This window comes from Crotalus tigris, unplaced genomic scaffold (genome assembly GCF_016545835.1).
Source record: "Crotalus tigris isolate CLP2741 ecotype Arizona unplaced genomic scaffold, ASM1654583v1 scf7180000017568.12009008, whole genome shotgun sequence".
Taxonomy (NCBI): Eukaryota; Metazoa; Chordata; class Lepidosauria; order Squamata; family Viperidae; genus Crotalus; species Crotalus tigris.
The window spans coordinates 11,946,399-11,973,586 of NW_024096478.1; the positions used below are offsets into that span (position 1 = coordinate 11,946,399).

The 27,188-nt window shown below is 45.2% G+C and overlaps 1 protein-coding gene across 5 annotated transcripts in view; it reads left to right on the forward strand.

Moving 5' to 3' along the window:
- Positions 1-1,280: 1,280 nt before the first annotated feature.
- The window catches only part of CASP10 (caspase 10), a 42,216-nt gene continuing 16,308 nt past the window's right edge, over positions 1,281-27,188 (forward strand). For 4 of the 5 annotated variants that reach the window (XM_039354069.1, XM_039354090.1, XM_039354100.1 and 1 more), the window contains exons 1-3: positions 1,288-1,401; positions 21,051-21,149; positions 23,967-24,102. The gene's annotated coding sequence lies outside the window, so the exon portion shown is untranslated. Of the gene's footprint in view, positions 1,402-20,945; positions 21,150-23,966; positions 24,103-27,188 lie in introns of all 5 variants that reach the window. The other variant, XM_039354079.1, reaches the window with a different exon arrangement.

Consider the following 27,188-nt stretch of genomic DNA (forward strand, 5'->3'; position numbering starts at 1 on the left):
CCTACCCCTGCTATAGGGAATCCTCAACTTACAACTACAATTGAGCCCAAAATGTACGTTGCTAAATAAAACACTTTACAATCTACTTGCCACATTTGTTAAGTTAGTAACATGGTTGTTAAGTGAATCTGGCTTCCCCATTGACTTTGCATGTCAGAAAGTAATATGGACAGAGCAACTGTCATAAATATGAACCAGTTACGAAGCATTCAAAATTTGATCATGTGACCAAGGGGATGCTGAACAGTTGTGATAAAAATGGTCATAAATCACTTTTTTTCAGTGCCGTTGTAACTTTGAACAGTCACTAAATGAACTTTTGTAAGTTGAAGACCTGTACTTATGCTAGCTTTTTTCTGAAATATGTTGTATATTATAATCAAAAAACAAACTTTTTTCAGTCAGTTCACAATCTTTTGCTTCAGTTTATCATGTATTAAAAGCTATACCATCAGAAATAATTACCACAAAAATTAACAATGGAAGTGTGTAATCTTTTTCTTGAAAAATAGCTTGATAAAGTTAAATTTTGGTCACCATTCTACCTAATAAAAGTCTAAAAATTAAAATGTTTAAAAAAAGAAGTTGGGAACTCTTATTTTATGGAACTGGCAGAATTTTATATTTTATAACAGAAAATGAGTACTCATTATTACATAAAGAAAAGTTAGAAGACTGCTTAATGTAAAAAGTACTGTCTAGTGTAATGTAATGCAAATATTTATAACAAAATACCTAAAATGAATAAAAGAATTAATCACAATTAAATGGCACCAATCTCTACCAATATGACCAGAGAACATTTAAGTTATGACTTTTATTTTTGTTCCTTTTAAATATCTGTCTTTTTAAACGAAGTTTGTGATACAATTTCATAGTACTGTAGGTTGTTAACTTCTATGGATGCATGATAGAAGAAGCAGGACATCCAAGCAAACAAGGAGATACATCTTGTGAAGAAAAAGCTTTTCTTTAGGGCATCACAGTCGAGGGGAGCTGTAATGATAACTCCACTTAGTCTTATCCACCCCCCTCCTAAACTGAAAGGTCTAAAACTATCAGAGGTATAAAGGAGCTTATTCACGTATTCCGGTTATAGAATTGAGATAAACTACTACCAACATACTTCAACACGGATGTAATTACAAATATAATTACAGTATATCTCCTCCCATTTCCCCCCCCCCCCAAATAATAATACTTTGCTGGTCTTTCTCTCGTCCATCGAATGCACTCCAAGTTATTTGGGAGCTGGGCGGCTCCCAAGCTTAACGTCACTTCAGTAGTGACGTTTGGTTACTCAAAGGCCGCTTGGCGTCCCAAAGACAAATCGTTTGGGGTCCCAAAGGGCGCCTGCCGCATCGAGGAGACGCAGAGCAGGGCGAAGAGGGCGCCCGAGCTGTGAGTAGAGCTGGCTGAGAAGCCGAGTTGGGGAACGGGGCGTTCGTGGACTGAGGCGTTCGCTATAGTTTTCGGAGAAGAGAAACGGAAGAGGAGGCCATGTTCTCCCGAGGCGGCTGTGTAACAAAAACCCGGGCTAGTTCCGACTCTGCTTCATGAGATCCGTGTTATAAATCATCTGGGTCTGAAAAGAAAAGGGGCGCTTGACCTTCACAATTCAATGGCAGTTTCTGCTAAGTGAGCGCCGCTGAATTCAATAAGAACGCCATCCCAAGCGAGCCACGCTTGAAAGTTGTGTTCAGACTGGCCGTGTGCGCTTGGCCGAGCGGGCTCCGCTCAACACAGGGAGCTTACTAATGAGCAAAATCCATAAGACTGCCTTTGCTTGCGAGAAGCGGCGGAAGAAAGACAGCCTTATCCACGTGCTTACACAAGTTATGGCCGCGTTAGTCCGTAGGGGCGGAGAGGGGAGGTCTTGTTCCAAAGAGGAGCTCCGCGGTCCCCGTCCTCATTTGACGAACGCGCCGGGCGTTTTTGTTGCGGAAATGCGAGGCGTGTATTCTGACTTAGTCTGAAGAGGGAAGAGAGAATGCAGGGCCCGATGACTTGTTTTGTTTGGACTTAAGCTGAGACTCCGTTTCTCTTCCGTTTTCCTGCTTCTGCTTGCGTCCTTGATTAAATTATTCACTATGATTAAAATAATAGCTTTCACTTTAATAACAAGGTGTTCTTGTTATCCTAATAATTTGAAGCTCTAGCCTGGACTTTCCTGACACATGTCATCTGAAGCCTTCTGTTTTAGCCATTGTTATTTCCCATTATGTCTTTGTGACTCTTAAGAAGGAAGTAATTTTTTTATTTACTGGAATTTGTGAATTTCCTTGAGAAAACCTTTTAAAAAGTGTGATGTTCAAGTGATAAATTCAAGGAAAGGAAGATTTCTCAAACTCTGCAAATACATAATCCCTTTAAATGATAACATGAATTTCTGTTACAATACCCACCCCCTCTGATTAGATAATGTCATCAATGCAATTAAGGTGTATTTGGGCAAACTCTGGGAAACAGAGGAGAAGAGGCCTGGCATGCCATGTCCATAGGGTCACTAAGAGTAGGACAAGACTTATTGACTGAACACCTCACATTATCAGGGCTTTACAAAATAAAACCTTACCATTGGAAATTGAAGAAAAAGCAATAATTGGAAATTGATGAAAAAGTTTAAAATCACATTTTAATGGAAGGATGAACCTGCTTACTTTGTATCATTCTGAAATCTGAATTTCATTTTGAAGACAGCCACTTTTTTTCACTAGTCAGAGGGGAAGTAAAAGGGTATTTCTTTGCCTGAAGTCGATTTCTCTTGAAATACTATAGCTTGCAAAATTGGCTGCTTTTGATGATCTCTCCCCAATAATCTCTGCAAGGGGGAGAAGCCTAGTTTTATGTTCTCTCCCTTTTATGTATATTCTTGATTTCACAGGGACTCATTTCAGTCTTGAAAACTAAATCTGAACAAAGATAAACAGTGATCGTGGATTATAAAAAAGCAACCTTAGTCTCTGGATATGTTTAAATCAGTCTTAAATTTACTGGAATAATATGCTTTTGGTGATTGGTGAATATTTTTTACTATTTTCAGTATCAGATTGCAGACATTGTGCTGTTTAAATCCTGGCAGCGTAATCCTATGCACTTTTACTCTAAAGTTGGTGGATTTGTTTCTATGCTTGGAAGCATAGAATTGCAATCTTGGTATCTTTGTTGATTTCTTTCAAATCTTGATTATGAATCTTTTCCTATAAAAATGAGGCTTCTTCCTCTTTTCCAAGCTCAAATAGTACTATGAATGTATGTACATGTCAGTTTATTATTGGTTATGACATTTAGAAATCTTAATCATGGGATTTTTAGTCCGGCCTCAAGTATGAAATCTAGCTGGGTGACTTTGGGCCAGTTACTCTCTCTCTCAGCCAACCCACCTCACAGGGTGGTTGTTATGGAGAAAGTAGGAGGAGGAAAGAGTATTATATATGTTTTCTGCCTTCAGTTATTTGTAAAAATGATAAAAGTGGAATAAAAATAAATGATTGCTTGATTGATGAAGTACTGTAGAATCTTACAGAAGTAATATTTAATGAGGTATATGTCCTTTTATTCAGAGATCATTAAGAATTTATCTAAAACAATTGTCAGCAATTTAAATCACTGCTTGTCAGCAACTGAGAAACCATAGCCATTTTATCTTTTGCTTTTATTATGCTTTTTTCTGTTGTTTGGTATTTTCAGATATAGAATGAGGGAAGTGGGAATGCTTGAGCTATTTTAGTTAGTCATAACAATTGCAACTGTGTGAGAATCAAGGTCAATGTTAGAAAAAGTTTTGGCGGGTTGAAAAGTTGGGAGGTGTGCCAGTTTAGAATTATTGATGAATGTGATTTATGACAGACTTTCTGGGGTGGGAATTGCAACTTGTTACTTTGTTGCAGGTGGGAGGGAACTTTAGTCTTGAGTTCAACTATGTAAGTGCCGATACTTTGTTTCCTGAGTAAAATGTTCTTTAAGGAAGAAATTTTTGCCTTGAAGCTCTTTTAATTGGTTTCATCTATCGGAACCATGACAATGCCATTGTAAATTTGTAAAATCCTGATCTGATGTGCTTCTGCTCTAACTAATCCTTCAATGACCTGACTCAAACCATTGTCTGTCAGCCCGCATGAGAATGAAAAAAAACTACAGGTAGTCTTCAAGTTATAACCATTTGCTTAGTGACTGTTGGAAGTTACAGTGGCATTGGAAAAAGTGACTTATGACTGTTTTTTACACTTAACAACTGTAGCAGCATCCTCATGGTCATGTGACCAGAATGCAGATGCTTGGCAACTGGCATGTATTTATGATGGTTGCCGTGCCTGGCATGGTGTGATGACCTGTTGCGGCTTTCTGACAAGCAAAGAAAATGCAGACGCCAGATTCACTTAACAAGCATGTTACTAACTTAACCTCAGGGATTGTTGGCAAGAAAAATCATAAAATTGGGCAAACAACAGATTTGCTTAGCAATGGAAGTTTTGGGCTAAGTGGTGGATTTTAGTTAGTTACAAGACTGGGCTGAAGCAAAATGATGTATTGAATGTGGAGTAGTTTGAATAATGGAAACGGCTAGAAATTTTTATTTTGAAAATACCAAGGTTAGAGACCATCTTCTCTCTTTCTTCATCCCCAAGTAGTTGACCTTACATTTGATAAGAAAAAGCATAGAAGATGATGTTGTAAATAAATGATCAGCAGGTGGAAACTACTAGTGGCCATTCTGTTGAGAAGCGCTTGGCGAGTGGCTATTTGGTGATTTTTTTAACTCATATTAAGGACTGATATTGACTCCTTTTCCTTCCTTCCTTCCTTCCTTCCTTCCTTCCTTCCTTCCTTCCTTCCTTCCTTCCTTCCTTCCTTTCTTCATTATGTCTTCCTGATTGCCCTCTCTTGCCTTCTGAGCTGCTCAGAACACTATCTCCAGTCTAATAGATTCCCTGTCCCCGTTTCTGCTAGAAGGAAGGAGGGGAATGTGTGTATTTGTGTTCTTCTGTAGTGTTTTGTGTAAGAAGTATCTGTGTGGCTGCTAGAGGCATACACGTACCATATGAATAAGTATCTGTGCCATTACAATTAAGAAAGTTAATTCTTATACAATAACCCTCCCTCTATATAACAGTAGAAAGGGAATAAGTTATAAGCAGGGGCAGGTACAGTACAGTTACTCCTTGACTTATAATAGTTCATTTAATGACCATTCGAAGTTACACCAGCACTGAAAAAAGTGAGTTATGACCATTTTTCACACTGACAACCATTGTAGCATCCTCATCATCACCTGATCAAAATTCAGACACTTGTCAATTGATTCACATGTATGAAGGTTGCAATGAAGTTAGGAACAGAGGAAGCTGCTGTATAAGCACTAAATCAGCCCATCCTTTTCAGTAGCCCATTCTTTTCAGTAATGTTCACAATGTCAATTCCCCAGAATTTCAGGTGACACTTCCAGTTCTCTGTGGAAATGCCCAAAGTTTGCTCAGATAGCCTGTTTGTATGCAAAACATGTATTTTCCAGACTTCCGGTTTTTGTGCCATAGCACATGGCCATGGGTTTGCGAAGCTCCGCATCCCGGAACTGTTTTCGTCCTGTCAGGGGATCCTAAATGGATCTGAAGTCGCCCCGGAGAGGTGGCAAAGGAAGAGGGCCACCCATTGATCACGGAATGGTGGCGGATGTTCTGTTTTGATCCAGGGGAAGCCCTCTGACCCAACAGGAGAAAGGCTAACCACATGCCAGGATCTAGCCCAAGCTATCTGCAGCCGAAATCCAAGAGCACTAGCCAGAACAACGGTGAAAAGCGTGCTTGGAATTGGTGAGAGTATTTGATCTTCTCTCCTTTATTTTGCAACTAAGTCCCTGGGAAAGATCCCCAAAGCAAGAAAACCTCCGAAAGTGAGAGGAGGGAACTATATTCTCATTCCCTCATGGACGGAACTGGCAAATTAACCTTTAAGGAGGAAAGAAACATATTGAAATTAAATTTAAAATACTACAATTTGATGAAATTATAAAAAAATTAATAAAAATAATTTCGTGTCTGAAAGGGCTGGAAAACAAATATTTGCTGACATCTAATGGACAATTAGAACATAGCACATTAAAGACAAAGAAAAATCTGTTCTCATGAACTCTAATAACCTTTAAGGAGACAGTTGCTAGGAAACAAAGAAGAGATTGTATACTGGGCCAGCTATAAGATTGGAAAGTGTCTGAAGGAAAATAAATACTTTGATTGTGGTCTAAATTTATGAATTGTTTACAGAAAAAAAAACTTTGATCTATGACTAATCTTTGACAGGGGAAGTTACAGGAAGAATTTAAGGTGGCTAAATATAGTGAACTGCAATTCTGACTGGTTGACAATTGAAAGGGGGAGACAACATGGATATGACATATTCATCAAAAAATGATAGAAAACCACACTTAATATCTTCTCCTGAAGGACTCAGCCTGAAAGATCAAAGAGCTCTATAAACAACATTCCAAGATAAGACAAATATTTTCCAAGAGGAAATGTATGCAATGCTACAACAGATACAAATGATAACATAAATGAATACACTTCTAACTTAAATTTACACTAAAAAACATTCAAAGAATGATGGTAAAGAATGAACAAACAAATCAGAAAACTGAATGTAAACTAGAAAAAAATGATTTAATTGGCAAAGCTACAAATGAAGGGAATTATAACTTAATACAAATAAGAAAGAACTTACAAGATTTGGATATAAAAATAAATATGGAAAAGATATCTTATGCATTAGAACTGTCAGGAGTATCCGCCGTCGTCCGCAAGAAGAAAGAATGCACTGGAACGCCGGTATACAACGAACTCATCAAGTACTTTATTCCAAGGATGAAATGAAGTCAGCACTGGGAATGGTAGTTCTCCGTTGCTCTATAACTGTTTGCCACACCCTGTTGCCATGCCCTCGCCCCCAAACCGACATCCGCCTAATTTGGATAAATGCCCCACCCTCTCCCTGTGTTCCCCCTTTCACCGACGCTATCCCGCCTCCGCAATCCTCCACCCCATCACCCAGCCTCTGTGTATTGTCTCCACCCCCCATCTGTCCCCAGCTGCTATGCCGCCCGACTGGTGAGTCTTCCCCGCCCCTAGTCCACCCTGAGCACGATTGAAATGTCCTCCAATCGTGTCTGCTGCGTTCTCCTCCGTCCTGCGCTGTCCCGCTCGGCTCTTGTGTCCGTGCGTCGGCATTTCCCCAGCATGCCGGCGTCAGCTGGAGTTCGGCGCGCCCCGGCAGCAGCTGATGTTTGGGGAGGGTGGAATCCGGAAGTGAGTTTGCAGCCGCCCAAGCCAGTATGGCCGGGTCGGGAAGGTGCGCAGCTCCGGCTCTCTGCCTGGTGTAGTTCTTGGCTGTGGCTGCTGGTATCTCGGCATCCACGGGGTGGGGGGGTGTATCCATCGTGTTCCCTCGTCCCCATGTGTATGTCAAGCCCTTGGGGGCTTGACATGCGGCCCCTTCTACCACACCTCTCCCTGAAAAAGGAAAAGAAGAGGTTGCATTTGTCATATTACACCGGTCCCCTCCTGGCTTAGTTGGGCACCTATGGTGAAACTTCTGAAGTAGCTTCGGGGCATTGACATCCCCCGCCCCCACCCACGTAGGCTCCGAAATTGGGTATCCCTTCCAATGTATAAGGTATTGCAGCTTTCTACGCCGTACTCGGGAATCTAGGATATCTTGTACTTTGTAAAAGGACCCCATGACTGGCCCAGGGCCTCTGGTGGTTGAAGCGGGGCCCCGTGTTCGTTTAAGGAGGCTACAATGGAATATGGGATAAACCTTCCCCAACGCCGCTGGTAAGCGTAATTGGACCGTGACTGGGTTAATGACTTTGGTTATCTGGAATGGGCCCACGTATTTCGGTCCCAGTTTCCTACATGGTATTCGTAGCCGGAGATACTTGGTGGCTAGATACACCCAGTCTCCCACCCTGAAGGGTTCATGCTCCGCTCTCTTTTTATCGGCTTGTATCTTGACCGCTGCTTCAGCCTTTTTCCGTGCTTCTCGGACGCGCTCCCACAATCCCGTTACCTGCGAAAGCCATGTCTGAGAATTGCGACCCCTATCTGGTTCCAGTGACCATTCCGGGATGGGATTAAACTCCACACCATGCACCACTTTAAACGGGGTATATCCCGTACTGGCATGGACGGTATTGTTATAGGCTACCTCGGCGAATGGCAGGAGATCCACCCAATCGGTCTGCTGGAAGGATACATAACTACGGAGATAGCGCTCCACCACCGCGTTAGCTCTCTCTGCTGCCCCATTGGTACTGGGGTGATATGCTGAGCTAAGCCCTTGTGCCGAGCCCAGCCGGCGTATGAAGTCTCGCCAAAATCGTGCAGTGAATTGCACCCCTCTGTCTGATATAATTCGTCTCTGGTTCCATGGAGCCGATAGATATGTTGGATAAACAGTCGGGACAACCGCCGTGCAGATGGCAGCCCTTTACACGGGATGAAATGTGCCTGTTTGGAAAATAGGTCTACTACCGTCCAAATTGTATTGTAGCCTCGGTTATCAGGCAAGTCTACGATGAAATCCATAGCGATTTCCTCCCAGGGCCGGGATGGATCGGCCACTGTCTGTAACAGGCCCATTGGCTTCCCTGTCCGGGGTTTGGCACTGGCACACACATGACAATCACGGACATATCGTTCTACGTCCCCTTTCAGTCCCGGCCACCAAAATTGTCGCCGCAGTAGATGTAGGGTTTTCAAGAACCCGAAATGCCCTGTCTGCTTGGCGTCATGACCCCTCTGAAGAACCACTTTTCGCAAAGTCTCCGGTACATACATTCTCTCATCTTTCCACTCTATTCCATCTCGCTTAGTTAACCACCCTGAATGCTCCTGAGCCCACTTATCTGTTCGCATGGCAGCCCTCATAGCATCCAACTCATCGGCTTTTGACTTCTGATGTATGCTAGCGGCCATCTCCTGCCTAGTATGGGGTATCAATGCTTGTATGACCTCCTCCCGTTTACTGCGATACTGTGGCATTCGCGATAACGCGTCCGCCAGAAAGTTCTTTCCTCCCGGTACATACTTTAACATAAATTTGAACCGAGCAAAATATTGAGCCCAACGGACATGTTTGGGTCCCAGGCGTCTTGGGGTTTGGAATGCCTCTAGGTTCTTATGGTCTGTCCATACCTCGAATGGCAACTCGGCCCCTTCTAGAAGATGTCGCCACGTCGTCAGAGCCCACCGGACAGCAAAGGCCTCTTTTTCCCAAATCACCCAATTCCGTTCAGCTGTCGTAAACTTTCGGGAAGTATAAGCGCAGGGTTGTAACACCCCGGTCTTATTCTTTTGTAGTAGCACCGCCCCCACAGCCACGTCACTGGCATCAACTTGTACCACAAACGGGACACCTGGATCTGGATGGCGCAATACCGGCTCTTTTGCAAATAAGGTTTTTAAAGCCTCAAATGCCTTTTGGCAGTCCATGGTCCATTCTAATGGTTGACCTGGACGGGGTTTCCCTGGGAGATGTTTTGTCCGCAATAGATTGGTGAGAGGTTGAACTATGGTGGCAAAGGAAGGTATGAAGTGGCGATAGAAATTTGCGAATCCAAGGAAGCTTTGTAGCTGACGCCTCGTTTTGGGTGCCTACCACTCCAATACTGCTTGTACCTTACCGGGGTCCATCTCCACCTCCTTCCCCGATATACGATATCCCAAGTAATCTAATTGCCTTTGGTGGAACTCGCACTTCGAAGCTTAACATATAGTTGAGCATCAAGAAGTTTGCGTAACACTTGTCTCACTAACTGAACATGTTCATTCATTGTTGTGGTATATATTAAGATATCGTCCAAGTACACAAGGACCCCTCGATATAGATGGTCATGCAGCACCTGATTTATTAGCTGCATAAATACTGCGGGAGCCCCCTGCAGTCCGAAAGGCATAACACGGAACTGGAAACTGCCCAATGGGCAGTTAAACGCCGTTTTCCACTCATCCCCTGCTTTAATTCGGACCCTGTAGTAAGCTTCCCGGAGATCTAACTTGGTGAATATTCGACCCCTCCCTAGATGCGCTAGCAAATCTTTCATAAGGGGAAGGGGATATAAATGCTCGACACACACTGCGTTTAGACCCCGGAAATCCACACATAAACGCAATGACCCATCTTTTTTCTCCTTGAAGAGCACCGGGGCCGCTATCCGGGAACGAGCTGGTTGAATAAACCCCCGCTCTAAATTCTGGTCTATATACTTGCGCAACTCTTGTATTTCCTTTGGTGTCATGGCATACATCCGGGGTTTTGGGAGTTTGACTCCCGGAAGTAATTCGATAGCGCAGTCTGTCGCTCGATGCGGAGGCAGTTGGTTACATTCTCTCTCACTAAAGACCTCCGCTAAATCTCCGTACGCCTTGGGATATGCCTCCTCCCCTTTCTCCTGGAGCTGCGCTGTCCTGGGGACTTCAGGGACCGGAGTTCCAGCACCTCCCCCCAATGGTGATGGTCCTATCCCCAAACGTATTTTGCGATACCCTCCCTCCCACCGTATCGTGGGGGTCCATTTGTCCAACCAAGCCAACCTCAGTATGACAGTTTCTGTCATACAAGGCACAATGATGAAGCGTAAGAGTTCCCAATGCTCTCCCAAGTCCATCCGAACCTGCTCGGTAATATGAGTAGCCGGGGCCCCTTCCAAGAGTGACCCATCCACCTGTTCGAACCGAATAGGCTGTTTCAACTTATACATCCGGATGCCGTTTCCTACGGCCACTTTCCTGCTAATCAGACACCGGGTGCAACCTGTGTCTATCAATGCCTGGTATGTACCCCGCACTCCCGTTACCGGACTCGTTAAGGTGATTGGTAGTACAAATGGGCGGATGGGGTCACTTACCATCGGATCTGTGGAGCCGTCGTCCGGACTGTCCTCGTCGTCATCGGGTTGGTACCGCGCCACCGCTGCAGATTCCGTAGCCACTGGGGACCCTTTTCTTGCTCCCGGGCTAACTTGTTGCCCTGGGTCTCTCGAACTCTCCGTCAGTTTCTTCATCGGGGTGGCACTACCGATGGGTGCGGCTTTCCGTGGGCTAGGCGCTGGGCAGTCAGCTGCACGATGACCGGGCTGATTGCAGCGGAAGCACCGGAACCCCGTTCCCCCAGTCCCAGGACTAGGCTTGGATGATGGCCGTGGTGGTTCCTGGGCCCCCTCTCGAGGCCTATCGCTAGCCCGCCGTGGTCGGGTGATCTTGCCCACTCCTTTGTGTACTTCTTTGAGGCCCACCTCCAGTTCGACCACTACCTTAAACCAATCCCGAAGCCTATTCGGAACTCCCCGATACACGCAGGCCTGACGTAATTCGTGGTCGAGGCCAGCCCGGAAATGGTGCACGAGTAGATGCTCGGGCCATGAGGAATACAGTCGGCCAGCCAATCTACAGAAGTCCCGCACATAGTCTATGGCTGGCGCTTCCCCTGCTGTAGTGCAAGGAGGTCTGCTTCTGCCCTCTGCGCTCGGGTGGGATCCTCGAATCTTGCATGCAAGGCGTCCAAGAAGAACCTGGCATTCCCCACCTCCCGAGCGTGGTCGCTGTACAAGTCAGCCGCCCACGCAGCCGCCTCTCCCCGCAGGGCAGCAGTAACAGCGCCCACCATGGCCCATTGGGAGGTATATAGCTGAGCGTACTGATCTAAATGGCTTATGGCCTGGCCCAAGAACAATGCTAGTTGATCGGGGTTGCCATCAAACGTTACTGGGATTGGAGGGGGGGCCCAAAAATTCCCTGGACCCCACGGACCCAGGGGTTGTCCTGGCGCGACGTTGACACATCCATGCGCCATACCCTGGGGTGCCACACCCCCGTGCGCTGCGGGGTCTCTAGCCACACTCCTGGGACCCGCCTGGTGTAACGGTTGTGTGTGTCCCGACGGGACACCCGTCGGGAGACCCGTGGGCAGCGACCCACCTGCGGGAGGTGGTACGCGCAGTCTTGGGCTGCTCAACCGGAACCGGGACGATGTAGTTCGCATCGTGGAATCCTCCTCCTGTTGCCACGTGCTAGAACCGCGTCTGTAACTCGCCTCCCCAAACCGGTTCCGCAGGACATCCATCGTATCCTGGCCTGGAGCCGTGGAATAACTCCAGTCTTCGTCATCTTCAGTAGTAATCCGCCTCTCCCGCCACCCCGTGTGGGTGGGTTTTGGCCTGGGTGCCTGCACCCCTGTCACCACGGGGCTCTGCCACCACTCCTCCTGTGGCATCGCAGCCCCCGTCTCGTCCATTGCGGGGCCTTGTTTCCCAGGCAGCAGCAGCTTTGGCCGCACCACAGGTTGCTCCCCCGCCTGGTCCGGCGCTGGGACGACATCCACAATGCCGCCGGTATCCGCCTCCCCCTCCACCGGGGATGCTCCTTGAGTGCCTTCCGCCATGTCTCCCTTCACAGTACGTGAAAGGGGAACCGCAGCAGTAGGTATTAGAGGGTGAGTGCTGACTTACTTGTCAGGAGTATCCGCCGTCGTCCGCAAGAAGAAAGAATGCACTGGAACGCCGGTATACAACGAACTCATCAAGTACTTTATTCCAAGGATGAAATGAAGTCAGCACTGGGAATGGTAGTTCTCCGGTGCTCTATAACTGTTTGCCACACCGGCGTCAGCTGGAGTTCGGCGCGCCCCGGCAGCAGCTGATGTTTGGTGAGGGTGGAATCAGGAAGTGAGTTTGCAGCCGCCCAAGCCAGTATGGCCGGGTCGGGAAGGTGCGCAGCTCCGGCTCTCTGCCTGGTGTAGTTCTTGGCTGTGGCTGCTGGTATCTCGGCATCCACGGGGTGGGGGGGGGTGTATCCATCGTGTTCCCTCGTCCCCATGTGTATGTCAAGCCCTTGGGGGCTTGACAAGAACGTCAAAATAAACCTCAGAAGAAAGAAGACTTAACAAAATGGACACTACTAGGAGAATCACTGTTTCGGAGATAAAAAGCATACATCTTACGCACTATGTATCCTTTACTCCTAACAACTACAAAAATGCAAAAACTGTTTGACAAGTCGAAAATATTAATTTGGAAAACTATTTGGCAAAGGAAGAAGGCCAGAGACGGGCTTAAGAGATTTGACTTGCCCTACCAGATGGAATATTATACGAGCAAACACTTGTTTGAATATGGCTAAATAGACAAATAACTTTGGCTATAAAGGGGCTTTAGAATAAGTGGGATAAGAGATATAAGTAATATAGTATTTTTGATAAGATACAAAATACTGGGATGATGTAAGTGAATGAAAAATTTGAATTTTAAAGATAAATTAAGTTTGAAAATATTTAGGATTAAGGAATGATTGAAATATTGAGGGAAAATTAGGCTTAAGAATTCTGAAAAAAGGGATATATAGTGATTTAACAAATCAATTTTTACAAATAGAAGTGAAATATAAATTGATTAGAAAAGATGTTAAAGGGAAATTTTATGATAGATAAGTAGTATAGTATTTCTATAATATATGAAATATGAAAAAACTGGGATGATGTATTTAAATGGAAAATTTGGATATTTAGATGTTAATTACTGAGAAAATCGTGATTGATAAGAGTTGTTTGAATATAAAGGAAAAACTGAACTTAAACAAGATTTATGAAAATAAGATACATGGTGAATCAATAAGATGATTTTTACAAAAACAACATAAGTTGATAAGAAAAAAATGCTATATATGGACGCTTTTATTGTTGATAGAAATATAGAAGAAAATATTTATACTTAATCATTTATATATGGAAAATATCAAATATCAAAAATTATATTTGTTTATTGTTGAAGGAGAATACTACTGGGAGAAGAGAAGATCAAGGAAGTATATTATTAATTGATATACAAATTATGGAAATATAAAAAATATTATTGTTAATTAGCTATTATTGATTGTATATTTTTCCCCAAAAAATTATGAACCAAGACAACACGCTGTACACCAGGCACTAAGGTTGTTATTGTAAAAAATCAGTAAAACTTTTATTAAAAAAACATGTATTTTCCTGAAGAGCTAAATTTCTCCTTTCAGAAAGTGCAATTTTAGTGAAAGAGACATTTTATGGATATCAGTTGCATATTGTAACTTCCCATTTTCAGTCTGTACCTGTAAGGAACCACTTCAATTTACATCTTAAGAAAGTAGAACTCTTGGAAACAGTATCTTCCAACAGGAACTTTTATTAAAAAAAAAATGATAGTAGGCATAATAGACAGGATCTGAGGGATTCCCTTATAAATCGATGTTTTAAAGTGTCCCTAAGCAAACTTCTCCCCACATTCCTTCCGGCCGATTCAGGCCGGCAATTCTCTAGGTGTTAAACTCATGAAAGATAACATCAAACCGGCTCCACGATCATTCACCAGCTCTTCAGAGTTTGTCTTGACGTCGGAGAAATAAACCAGATTCTGGAGGTCTGTGTCTTTTCACACACACCTTTTTTTTAGTTGCCCAGTAAGGAAGAGAAGTTCAGAGGGACATAGAATAAGAGTTAAATGATTCCATTGTAATAGTTAGTAAAGGCGAATAAACAAAAGGTTACTTTGTAGTGAATGGAGGAAGTGAAAGTAATAAAACCGCTCTGCATGTCCCCCTTTCCCCTTGGGAGTATGGCAGGACCCAGGAAATAGTAATAATTGGTTTTAGATTAGAGGAGATAGATAGAAAGGAAATATAACTGGATTCTGACATCCTGCCCCCCTTAAAAATAAGAGAGATCCACCTGTAGAGAAAACAAAACAGGTATAAAAGTTACTCTGGCTTGTTAGGATACTCTGTATGAAACTTCTTTAATAGTTTTGGGGCTCTGACATGACGTTTATGAACCCACTCGTTTTGTGAGGAAGGGAGGTGTTTCCATGCTACTAGGTATTGAGTTGTCCCATGATATCTCCTAGAGTCTAGGATTTCCTTTATTTTATTTATTTATGAGACTTATATACCGCTTTAAGTGCAAGCACTCTCAAACGGTGTACACCAGTAAGCAATGTATATATATATATATATATATATATATATATATATATATATATTTACATTGCCCCCAACAATCTGGGTCCTCATTTTACCTACCCCGGAAGGATGGAAGGCTGAGTCAACCTTGAGCCGGTGAGATTTGAACCGCTGACCTGCTGAACACAGTCAGCTAAAGTGGCCTGCAGTACTGCACTCTAACTGCTGCGCCACCTCGGCTCTTATTTTGAAGTGTTCTCCTTCCACCATGATTGAAGGTAATGGTGGGGGGATTTTTGGCCATAAGGGTGACTGTTGTTCTCTTTTCAGTAAACTGCAGTGAAAGATTTGGTGTATTTGCCTGAGATTTTTGGGTAATTCTAATTCTACTGTTACTGAGTTTATGATTCTTTTAATTGAAAAAGGTCCTATATATTTTGGTCCAAGTTTTTTACAAGGTTGTAGGGATTTTAGGTATTTTGTAGACAAATATACCATTTCTCCTAAAATGGATGGTGTGGGTTCAACTCTTTTTTATCTGCTTGTGCTTTGTATGCTTGCCTAGCTTCGTCTAAGGCTTTTCTAACTATTGGCCAGGTGTTTTGTGATTGTTCTATCCACTCTTTCAGTGATAGGCTTGCTGGTTCATTTGGGATTAATTCTGACATGGGGTTGAAACTTTGACCGTTGGCTATTTGAAAAGGAGTGTAGCCTGTGCTGGAGTGGACTGCATTATTGTAGACAACTTCTTGGAAAGGGAGTAAGTCCGTCCAATTCGACTGCTGGAAATTAATAAAGCATCTTAAATATTGCTCAAGTACTGAGTTACAACGTTCTGATTGACCATTCGCTTGTGGATGATGACTAGATGACAGTCCCTGAGTGGTTCCTAAGAGGGATAAAAATTCCTTCCAAAATGCTGACGTAAATTGCACTCCCCTATCAGATATGATGCGTTGGGGTGCCCCATGCAATCGGTAAATGTACTGCACAAAAAGTTTCGCCAAGGCTTTTGCAGCGGGGATCTTTTGGCAAGGGATAAAGTACACCTGTTTGGAAAATAAGTCTGTAACCATCCAGATGACAGTATTTCCATTGCTTTCTGGTAGTTCCACTATAAAGTCCATGGCTATTTCCCTCCTGGGGGCTGAGGGTTTTTCCACTGTTTGTAACAGTCCGGGTGATTTCCCTTGCAACTTCTTTGCAATTGTGCACATTGGGCATCTGGCCACGTAACTTTCTATGTCCTTTTTCATGGATGGCCACCAAAATTGCCTTTTAATTAAGTGTAATGTTTTTACAAATCCAAAATGCCCTGCTGATTTTGTGTCATGGCAAAGCTGCATGAATGTGACCCTCTGGGTGGTTGGTATGTATAATGTTTCCCCCACCCAAGGCAGTCCGTCCTTGATTGTGCACACGTGTCTATTTTTCTGGAACCATTCATCTGTTTCCAAAGTTTTCCAGAATTCAATTTCAGTTTGGCTACCCAGCTGCGGTTTTAATTTAGCTTGGACTCTGGTAGTTACTGGCGCTGCCAGTTGTGATTCCGCCATAAGTGGTTTAGAATTGGTGGCTTGCATGCTGTTATATTGGGGCATGCGAGTTTTTTCCCCCCGGCAAAGTTTGAACGTAAAGTGGAATTGGTGAAAATGCTGGAACCAGCGGGCTTGCTTGGGGTTGAGCTTCCTGGATGTTTTCAGAGCTTCCAAATTTTTGTGGTCTGTCCACACCTGGAAAGAGATTTTATTGCCACGTGAGTAATGACCAATGTATCCTGTATACCTCTTTCTCCCACACGGGCCAGCACTGTTTCATTTCGGTGAGTCTCTTGGATGTATACACACAGGGTTGTAATACCCCTTCATTGTTTTCTTGTAATAGTACAGCCACCACTGCCACATCACTGGCATCCGCCTGTATTATGAAGGGCTTATCCATGTCTGGGTGCCTCAGTACTGGTTCGGCAGAAAAGAGTCTCTTCAATCTCTCAAACGCCGCTTGACATTCCATTGTCCATTTTAGTGGCTGGCTAGGTTTCACTGAGGATTCTCCTTCATTTTTAGTAAGTTCATGAGGGGCAGCACTATCTGGGCAAATGAGGGAATGAACTGGCGGTAAAAGTGTGCAAAACCCAGGAAACTTTGCAGCTGCTTCCTTGTGCAAGGTAGTGCCCATTCTAATACTGCTCTGACCTTCTCAGGGGCCATTTCAATGCCCTGTGGGGATATGCGATAACCCAGGTAGTCTATTCTTTCCTGATGGAATTCGCATTTCGATAATTTGGCATATAGGTGGGCAGCTCGCAGTTTTTTTAAAACCACTCTGACTAGGTTGACATTCTCCTGTTTGGATTCGGTGAAGATAAGGATATTGTCAAAGTAAACCAGGACCCCCTTAAATAGGTGCCCCCTTAGTACCTCGTTGATTAATTGCATAAATACTGCGGGGGGCCTTTGTAATCCAAATGGCAAAACTTTGAATTGGTAGCATCCATTGGGCAGTTAAATGCGGTTTTCTATTTATCCCTTTCCTTAATTCTGACATGGTAATATGCTTCCCTTAGATCTAGTTTAGTGAAAATTCTTCCTTTTGAGAGGTGGGATAACATGTCCTTCATGAGGGGTAGGGGCTATAGGTTACTTTCACTGATTGCATTCAATAGGCGATAGTCTATGGATAAGCATAAAGAGCCGTCCTTTTTCTCTCTAAAGAGGACCGGGGTGGCCACTTTAGGCTTGGCGTGTTCGATGAACCCCCTTCCTTGGTTTTTATTTATGAATCTTTCCATTTCCTCCTTCTCCTTAGGGCTCATGGAGTATAATCTGGGCTTTGGGGGTTTTGCCTCTGGCTTGAATTATATGGCACAATCCGTGGGTCGGTAAGGGGGGAGGTCATCCGCCCTCTCCTCACTGAAAACTTCAGCAAGGTCTCAGTATTCCTCTGGTATTTCGGGTAGTCCCTTTTCTTTTCTGATGGATGCTTTTTCCATTCTTAATTTTGGTAGGATTCCTTGGAGGTTTAAGTCCGTAGGGTCCCCTTTCAGGAAATTGATTTCTGCCGTCCTCCAATTTACCCAGGGGTTTGATTTATTTAACCATTCCAGCCCTAGGATCACTGGGCATTCCATGCCTGGGGTCACTACAAACGTTATGTCTTCCTCATGGTTTCTCAGGGATAGTTGGACTGGTAAAGTGGCTAGGGTAGCTGGCACCCCCCCCTACTATGGACCCATCTAACTGGCCAAATGAGATTGGTTGTTTTAGCCTCCTCACCGGAATGCCCAAATTCCCCACTAGCTTCAGGCTAATGAGGCAGTGGGTGCGACCAGAGTCTATTAATGCTTTCACTTTGACAGCTTCGGGCATGGAGGGGGCTAATATAGTCACTATCTTGAGAAGGGGTGCGATGGGTCCACTTATCAGGGATTCGCCCTCTGAGCTGTCGTCTGAGGTGTCCACCGGCCCTGCGGTGTAGGCTGGAGTTCCCTCCCCATGTTGGGCAGAGGTTGGGGGTTCCACAGCCTCTCTCGCTTTTATGGCAGGTTCTTTTGGCTTGGCTGGGGACTTCCTGGATTTCCTGGTCGATGATCGGTCTGGGTTGTGCTGAGGGGCTTTCGAGCGGCATTCTACAGTCCAATGCCGCTCTCTCCCACATTTGAAACAGCCCGTTGGCTTCTTGGCCATAGCCGGTGGCTTCGTTGGCTGGCGCGTCAGCTCAGGCGGTGAGTGGCCCCATGGTTTTCCTCGGCGGTGCCTCTTCAGTAGACCAGTCTCTGCTTCCTCTGCCAGGACGTACCATTCGTCGAGTTGGTGTGGCCCCCCCCCGGGGCAGGCAAGTGTCATACAGGTCGTACTTTAGGCCGTCTTTGAAATGGCTAAGGAGGATGTCTTCCAGCCAGTTCAGCTTGCTGGCAATGGTCCGGAATTCTTGCATATATTCGGCTACCGAGCATCTGCCTTGCCTCACTGTTTTGATTCTTTCATGGGCTTTGCGATCAGCCAGGGGGTCCTCAAAACGCCTTCTCAGAGAGGACATGAAACGGTTGAAGTCATTGAGCTCTGGGGCATCGGAATCGTGCAGGTTCACCACCCAATCTGCGGCCGGTCCGTACAGAGCGGATTGCACGATACGGATACGGGCTTTGTCGCTAGGGATGTGCCGCCCATATTCTTCCATGTAGCTGAGGACTTGGGTTAGGAAAATCCCCAATCGTGTCGGCTTCCCCTTGAATTTCGTGTCCAGCGGCAGGAATCTTTGAATGGATCAGTGCCTTCGCTGTCGTTGGTATGTCTTCCATCCTGATCGCCATCTGCGGGTCGGCAGGGAGTGGGGGCTGTTGAAGTAGTTGCTACTGGATCAGTGGACATCCCTGGGACTACAAGTTCTAATTCCCCCTCAGTGTCTCTCCAGCTGCAGCTGCAGGTGCTGGTGCATCCACAGGGCTCAAAATTCTCCTCCCCTAGAGAGCCGAGGGTTCTTTTCATTAGGTCAATAGCTTTCTCTAGGATCCAGTTCAAGTATTGTGCACAACTTCCTTCTTCTTTGCTAACGTGCAGGGATTTCTTTATCTCCTGCTTCCATTCTGGTGGGTGGATGCCCCGTCTCAGGGTCACCTTTCTCGATCTCTTTTTCCACTCGCCTTTCTTTCCAACGCCCATTGACCACCGAGGTTTGTGGTTATGCGTCTCCACCATCTCTTCTACTGAGGAGTATGACATTTCAGAACCTGACAGCTGGCAGGTTTTCGGTTGGGGGGGGGAAGCCTCCCTCTCCATGGGGTTTTCTCCCTTCCCTGGCTCGTTGTCTGACGTTGTAATTTTTGCAAAGTCCCCTGGTAAGGTTTTTCCTTCCAGGTTGACTATTACTGCAGATCCTGTCTAATGTAAGGAACCACTTTAATTTACATCTTAAGAAAGCAGAACTCTTGGAAACAGTCTCTTCCAACAGGAACTTTTATTAAAAGAAATTGATAGTAGGCATAATAGACAGAATCTGAAGGATTCCCTTATACATCGATGTTTTAAAGTGTCTCTAAGCAAACTCCTCCCCACATTCCTTCCGGCCGACTCAGGCTGGCAATTCTCTAGGTGTTAAACCCATGAAAGAGAACATCAAACCGGCTCCATAATCATTCACCAGCTCTTCAGAGTTTATCTTGACATCAGAGAAATAAACCAGATTCCAGAGGTCTGTGTCTTTTCACACACACACCCCCTTTTTTTTTAGTTGCCCGATAAGGAAGAGCAGTTCAGAGGGACGTAGGATAAGAATCAGATGGTTCCATTGTAAAGGTTAGTAGAGGTGAATAAACAAAAGGTTACTTTGTAGTGAATGGAGGAAGTGAAAATAATAAAACCGCTCTGCATGTCCCCCCTCCCCCTTGGGAGTATGGCAGGACCCAGGAAATAGTAATAATTGATTTTAGATTAGAGGAGATAGATAGAAAGGAAATATAACTGGATCCTGACAGTACGTTTTGTTTAATTTTAGTTTCAGTTCCTCTGGGCATTCTAAATTATGTGATAGTGGGAGCTTTCTTGAAAACTGGACATTCCCTTTTGATTCATCCTAAGCATCACTTCATTTGAAAAAGTTCATACTGTTCCCAGCCCGAACAAATGTAGCAGCGGATGAGATGGCAGAATGAGTGCCAGCAGTGAACTTTAATCATTGTGTGTGATTAAAATGATTTGGGTTTGTCTAGGTCTTCTCTTCTTGTCAATGGTCTTTTGATATATAAAAGGCATAAAGCGAAGCCTGGATATTGAAGATCAACAAGGAAGGCAGATTCTGCATTTAGAAGCAAGCCTCATGATGTGGCTTTTCTTGTTTAAAATACACACAGAGTTCTGTAAAGGGGTAGTGGCCTGTGATGATATTTTGCAGTGTCCCAGCATCCCTCCTATACCAGTTTGGACAGGAACTGGATACAGATGAAAAGGAAATCATGGTCTTCTTGTGCAGTGATCTCATGTCTGACGTTTCTACACCTGGTGGCCTACAACTGTTAACAGCTTTGAATGAAAAGGAGATGCTGACCACCATCAACTTATTTGAACTATTATACAGGCTGAAAAGATTTGATTTGTTAAAGAAGTTCCTGGGGACTGGAAGAGCAGCCGTGGAAGCCAGTTTGGCCAAGCACCCTCAGATGTTGTCAAAATACAGGTGAGCTAAGTTGAAGAGCACTGTTTCTTTTGAAAAAACATACCCCTCTATATTAGTTTATTTCCATTGGTTTCTGTTTCTAAGAATTGCTTCTCTTGAAAATGCTCTGCTGTATGATATGCAGAACATCAGAGTTGTAAAAATCACTTCCATTTCCATAAACTGACATATGATTTTGGGAGAAGAATAGTGATATAGTATTAGATTATAACTATGATCGGCGGCTATAGGAATTTAATTAATATAAAACTTTTAAAATACAAAATAAATATACCAGTCATGCAGCTTTGATCATTCAGATCGCTGTGGGTATCAGAAATCACAGTTGTTTACACTATTTGTTCAAGGGAGTGAGTAAGCAACTGAAACCCAAACCAAAGTTAGCTTATTCTTGAACTATTTTATAAATATATATAAAATATAATATAAAATTGCTGTGGTATCCTCCTTTTTATTTCATCATAACCAATGCAAGGACTGTTTTCATCTTAAGAATTTTCATCAATTATAACTGAGTATACAGAAGGTTGGGTTACAGCCCATTGCATGTGTTGGAGCATCCCAAATAAGTGAGAATTAGTATTATTTTATGAGACTGTTGGTCTCAAGCCATCTGGAAGGCTGCAGGATAGGGAAGCTGCCCTAGTATAAAAACCTGAAATTCAGGTAATAAACCACTAGTGTATGTCAGAAGAGTTACCAAAATCTGTAGAGTAGTGTAGTAAGAATTCCCTGTGGTTTGTGTTTCCAGCTGGGAAGCAGACCTTCAGCTCAGACAGAAGAATGGACACAAAATGAAGCAAGCTGCCAGAAAGTAGGTTTATTGCAGAAACCGGGCGGAGTAGTGACACAGCGGAGGTTTCTGGACTAGCCAGTGATTTTCCAAGGAGACTGGCCCATCTTTTATGTCCCTTGAATTATTGAGATTATGATTTGGATTTTGTAAAGGTGTTTGTTTCCTTAATTTCCCTTAGCCTGTTTTGTGCTGGCAGCCAGCGAGAGGTTAATCATGTCCTCAGAAGATGGTTCTATTCATGTTAATGAGTTTCTATATGTGCTTTGTGTTTCCTCTTAGTGTTACATTATTCTATCTCAGGGGTAGGCAACCTTGGCTCTTTTATGACTCATGGACTTCAACTCCCAGAATTCCTGAGCCAGCATGGCTCAGCTTGGAAACTCCCTTTCCCCTCAGCATGGCTGGCTCAGGAATTCTGGGAGTTGAAGTCCACGAGTCATAAAAGAGCCAAGGTTGCCTATCCCTGTATCTATCTCAGTGGTTCTCAACCTTTCTAATGCTGCGACCCCATAATACAGTTCCCCATGTTGTGGTGACCCCCAACCACTTATACATCACCAGGTGCCAAGGGTGTGGCCAAAGAAAAGGGGAAAAAAATGGCGGACAGCCTTGTTTGGCGACCCCTATGAAATGGTCGTTCGACCCCAAATGGGGTCCCGACCCACAGGTTGAGAACCACTGATCTATCTGGTGGGATCCATAAGTTTGATTGTTTATACAAGGTGTCTTTGCCGTTTCTTCTGACTAAATGGTTCCAGAATCTGGCGGGGGGGGGGGGGGAGAGTGAATGGAGAAAAAAAAAACCTCTTTTTTAGTACTTTTAAAAATCTGTTCTGCTTATTCCTTTTGAAAAGGGATAATGGTCGTTTCCTTGGGGCATTCTCTTTCTCACCCTTCCTGTATGAATCTGCATTTGTGATGGCTAGTTGCTGGATCTGGGTTTCTTTTGTAACCTTTTCTATTACTTCCCTTTTCTAATTGTGTGGGATTTTTAAAAGAAAAATGCCTTCCTGTTTCAGGGTTTTTAGATTGATTCTAATTTCTAATATATTTTTGGTTGGGTGTCATTGACTAATAATCTGTCAGTAGGAATTTAGTCGGATATCCAAAATATGCATACCTTCATTCATATCCATACATGAACTGAGACTCAGCAATGGATATATTTTATGGTGTACAAAGGATGCATAACAGAAAACTGATAAGGTACTGTCATGGGAATGAGGGAAGTTAGCCCCCCCAGAAGGAAATATTAAAAAGGAAAATATATTTTTCACCAAAAGTATTTTTTTGAAAAGCAGAAACCAAACCTGGCCCCAAATTTCTTTGTTCCAAGCAAGAGCTAACCTCATAGAAATGCAGATATAAGACCATTAGGAAGGTTGGAGCCAGGGAACTCAAGACAAAGAAACTCTTAAGAGTCATTAGCCCAGCCCCAGGGAAGCAGGAGATGACTTTTGGGATATAATAGGACTAACCCATTACCATCACGTATACCATAGAGGCACACCTAAAACAGGTCAGAATACGTGACACAGGAAATAGCCTCAAAGTTCATGCCACAGGAACAGGAAACTATTCCAAACAAAAGGTTAGAGGGGATATAAAAACCTACAACACCATGTGCTCAACCCTTCTTTCCTCTGTTCTTTCCTGAAGAACCATCTTTCTGCTTCTTCAATAAACTGTAACCTTCTTCCCAAAGCAGTTGCCATGCTTACTTATTTATTCCCGGCTTGGATGAACCAGGATGAAGACTTTACTACTAACAATTTGGCAACTTACATAGTTTAGGCTACTATATTGTATAATCTCTTCCTCATTAGTAAAACTGGAAATTCCAAAACTCTACCTTGCAAGATAGGGTAAATGCTAATTGTGAAGTACTATATTTTCCTAAACAGGGGAGACAGATATGTACTGCCAATCTTTTTATATTCTCTGAAAGTTTAACATATAACTGTAATTTCTCAGGACTGCGTTGGCTTGTCCTTTACAATCATTCTGTCTGATTTTTCTAGAGTTTTCTGGCAATTATTACTGACCTGGAGAAGCTAGATCTGATATCTCCCATGCATTTGGATTTAATAGAAAATTGCTTCCTGACTATTCACAGGAGAGACTTGGCAAAAAAGATTCAGAAGTACAAACTAGAAGGTAAGATTTCCTATGTTTGGCCATTCAGCTTTAGGGGCTAATTCTCATAGTTTGCTGTCTTCACTGACAAGAGTTCTGCATTCCCTGCCTACCTGGAGGAATCTCTGGGGCTATGTGGACCAAAATTGTACTGAAGTCAATGAGGTTTATTAATATGTAAACATGCACAGGAATGCTGCTAGTATTAAGTATCTGAACACAGTTGCTGAGTCCAGAAATTTGGGTTTCATGATTTTGAAACAATACGAAATCTATAATTTCATCTTGTGATCAACCCATTTAAGTCTTAGTTGAAAATGGTAATATTAGTAGTACAATAATGTATGAAAAGTTTATTTTTCACATAATGAGAATTTGGGGAGGGAGAATGCAGGAATGAACTTGTTGGTCATGCCCCATCCTTGGGATTTTTGTTATCTGTCTGAACAATCCTCCAGACATCAATTATATTATAAAGGCCCATGCTTGGAAGGATAGGTAGTTCATGTTCTATATGTTTGTAGACACTCAAGATTTACAATGAGGGAAAATCAAGGCACAGAATATTAGAATGCAAAGCTGTAACCTCAAAGTCACCCAGCCTGCTTTGTGCATTAGGCAGGATTAGAACTCATGGTCTCCTGGCCTTCAATTCAGAGCTTTTAAGACTGCACCAAACTGGCGGTCAAATAAGACTTTGACTATTTGACTATTTCAGTGGTGGCGAACCTTTTAGAGACCGAGTGCCCAAACCACAACCCAAAGCTCATTTATTTATCACCGGGTGCTGGGTGGATGTGGCCGACTGGGTGGGTGTGGCCAACTGAGTGGGCATGGCCTCAGTGGTCACGGCCGACTGGGTGGGCATGGCCCTGGTGGTTGTGGCCACCTTGATGATGCTTCTGGGGAGGGACGCTTGGGGGGGCCAGGCAGGGTTGGGGGAAAACCAGGGGATCTCTGGCGGATGTGGCGATGGACCGGAGGCTTGTCCTACAGGGTGAGGCGAGGCGAGGCATGGCGGGTGTGCCAATTGCAGCAGGGCAAGGCAACACAAGGCAGGGGCTCGAGCAGCTGCTGCCTGACACCATCGGCCCCCACACACACAGAGACCAGCAAGCGCATGGGGGCCGCCAGTGTCTGTCAGCAGCCACAGCCCTCTGCATCATGACAGCCCCATTGGCGTGAGCACAGATGGCCCCGGGACGGCCAGGAAGGAGCCCTCATCTGTGGCTCTGACGGGGACTGCGGCTGCTTCTCTGAGCCCCTTGACCGGCCAACCACACAGGGAAGCAGGAGGCGGCGGCGGTGATCTCTGCATCGCCAAGCCCGGCCAGCCGCAGATCTGGAAGCAAAGCTGTGCCGACCATCCTCGCGCTGGTGGGAGCAGCGGCGAGGGAAGGAAAGGTGTGGCACACGCCTTTCCTTCCCTGCCCAGAGGCACACACGGGACAATGTGCAGCAGCAGCGACAAAGGGTGCCCGCATACCAGATCCTGCGCTCCTGCCACCGCCACCAGTGCAAAGATGGTCGGCAGAACTTCGCTTCCGGATCTGCTGCCTGACACTATCGGCCTCCGCACACAGAGGCCAGCGAGCGCATGGGGCCCGATGATGTCCATCAGCAGCCACAGCATGCTGGCTGTCCTGCATAATGGCGGACTGGCTAAAGAGCCCCATTGGCATGGGCGGAAATGGTTCCGGAATAGCTGGAAGGAAGCCTTTGCCCGGCCTGGGCGCATCCACTTGATGGATCTGATGGGAGTGGCTTCTGCTGCTGTTCCAACCAGTCAACCATGCAGGGAAGCAAGAGGGGCGGCTAGTGCGTGAATCCACTGCCTCGTTGGGCTGCTAGTGAGTAGCCGAGGTGGCTCCAGACCCCCGGCTATCCCGGAGCCGTTTCTACCAACGTCTTTCTCATTCTCAATTCTCTTGCCCATGTGTTGCTGCACCCCACCCAATTGCTCTATGCTTCTCAGCCCAGGGAGTGAGATTCACCCCCCCACACCGCCTCAGGTCCCTGCTCTTCTGCCCGGCGCTGGCAGCTCCATTATCCGCAGTGGCCGGAGCAAAAGGCGGGTTGCAGCAGCTCGTTAATCCTTTCACTGCACCAGCGCCTGAGCAGCGAGTCCGGGAGCTTGCTATTTCCCCCCCTCCGCCCCAAAGTCCAGGTCGAGATGCAAACCCAGTTCGTGTGCTTTTGCTTGGGAGGAGCAACCAAATGGGTGTTGGTTTCCAATGGCGGGGGGGGGGGCTGCTAGGAAAAAAATTCTCGGGAACAAATTCTGTTTTAATTATTATTTTGAACTAAGCCATAATAAGAGAGGTTTTACTTCTTGCCGATTTATGGGGGGGAGGAAGCCCTTGCCCGGCCTGGGCGCATCCACTTGACGGATCTGATGGGGGTAGCTTCTGCTGCTGCTCTGACTGGTCAGCTCTGCAGGGAAGCAGAAGGGGCAGCTGGTGTGCGAATCCGCTGCCTCGTCGGGCTGCTAGTGAGCAGCCGAGGCGGCTCCAGACCCCCAGCTGCCCCTCTACCTCCTCCTGCTTCCCTGCATGGTTGACCAGTCAGAACTGCAGCAGAAGCCACCCCCATCAGATCCGTAAAGTGGATGCGCCCAGGCTGGGCAAAGGCTTCCTTCTGGCTATCCCGGAGTCGTTTCTGCCCATGCCAATGGGGCTCTGTAGCCAGTCCGCCATTATGCAGGACAGCCAGCATGCTGTGGCTGCTGACAGACACCATCGGTCCCCATGCGCTCACTGGCTTCTGTATGTGGGGGCCGATAGTGTCAAGCAGTAGATCTGGAAGTGAAGCTCTGCCGACCATCCTTTTGCTGGCGGCGGCAGGGGAAGGCAGGATCTGGCATGCGGGTACCCTTTGCCGCTGCTGTCGCACATTGACCCGCGTGTGCCTCCGGGCGGGGAGGGGAGGGCATGTGCCATGCCTCACCTTCCTCTGCCGCTGCCCTAACCAGCACGAAGATGGTCGGCACAGCTTTGCTTCTAGATCTGCAGCCGGCCAGGCTTGGCGATGCAGGGATCACCGCTGCCCCCGTCAGAGCCACAGTGTAGACAGGACCCGCACCAGGTGAGGTCTCCTTCCCGGCCATT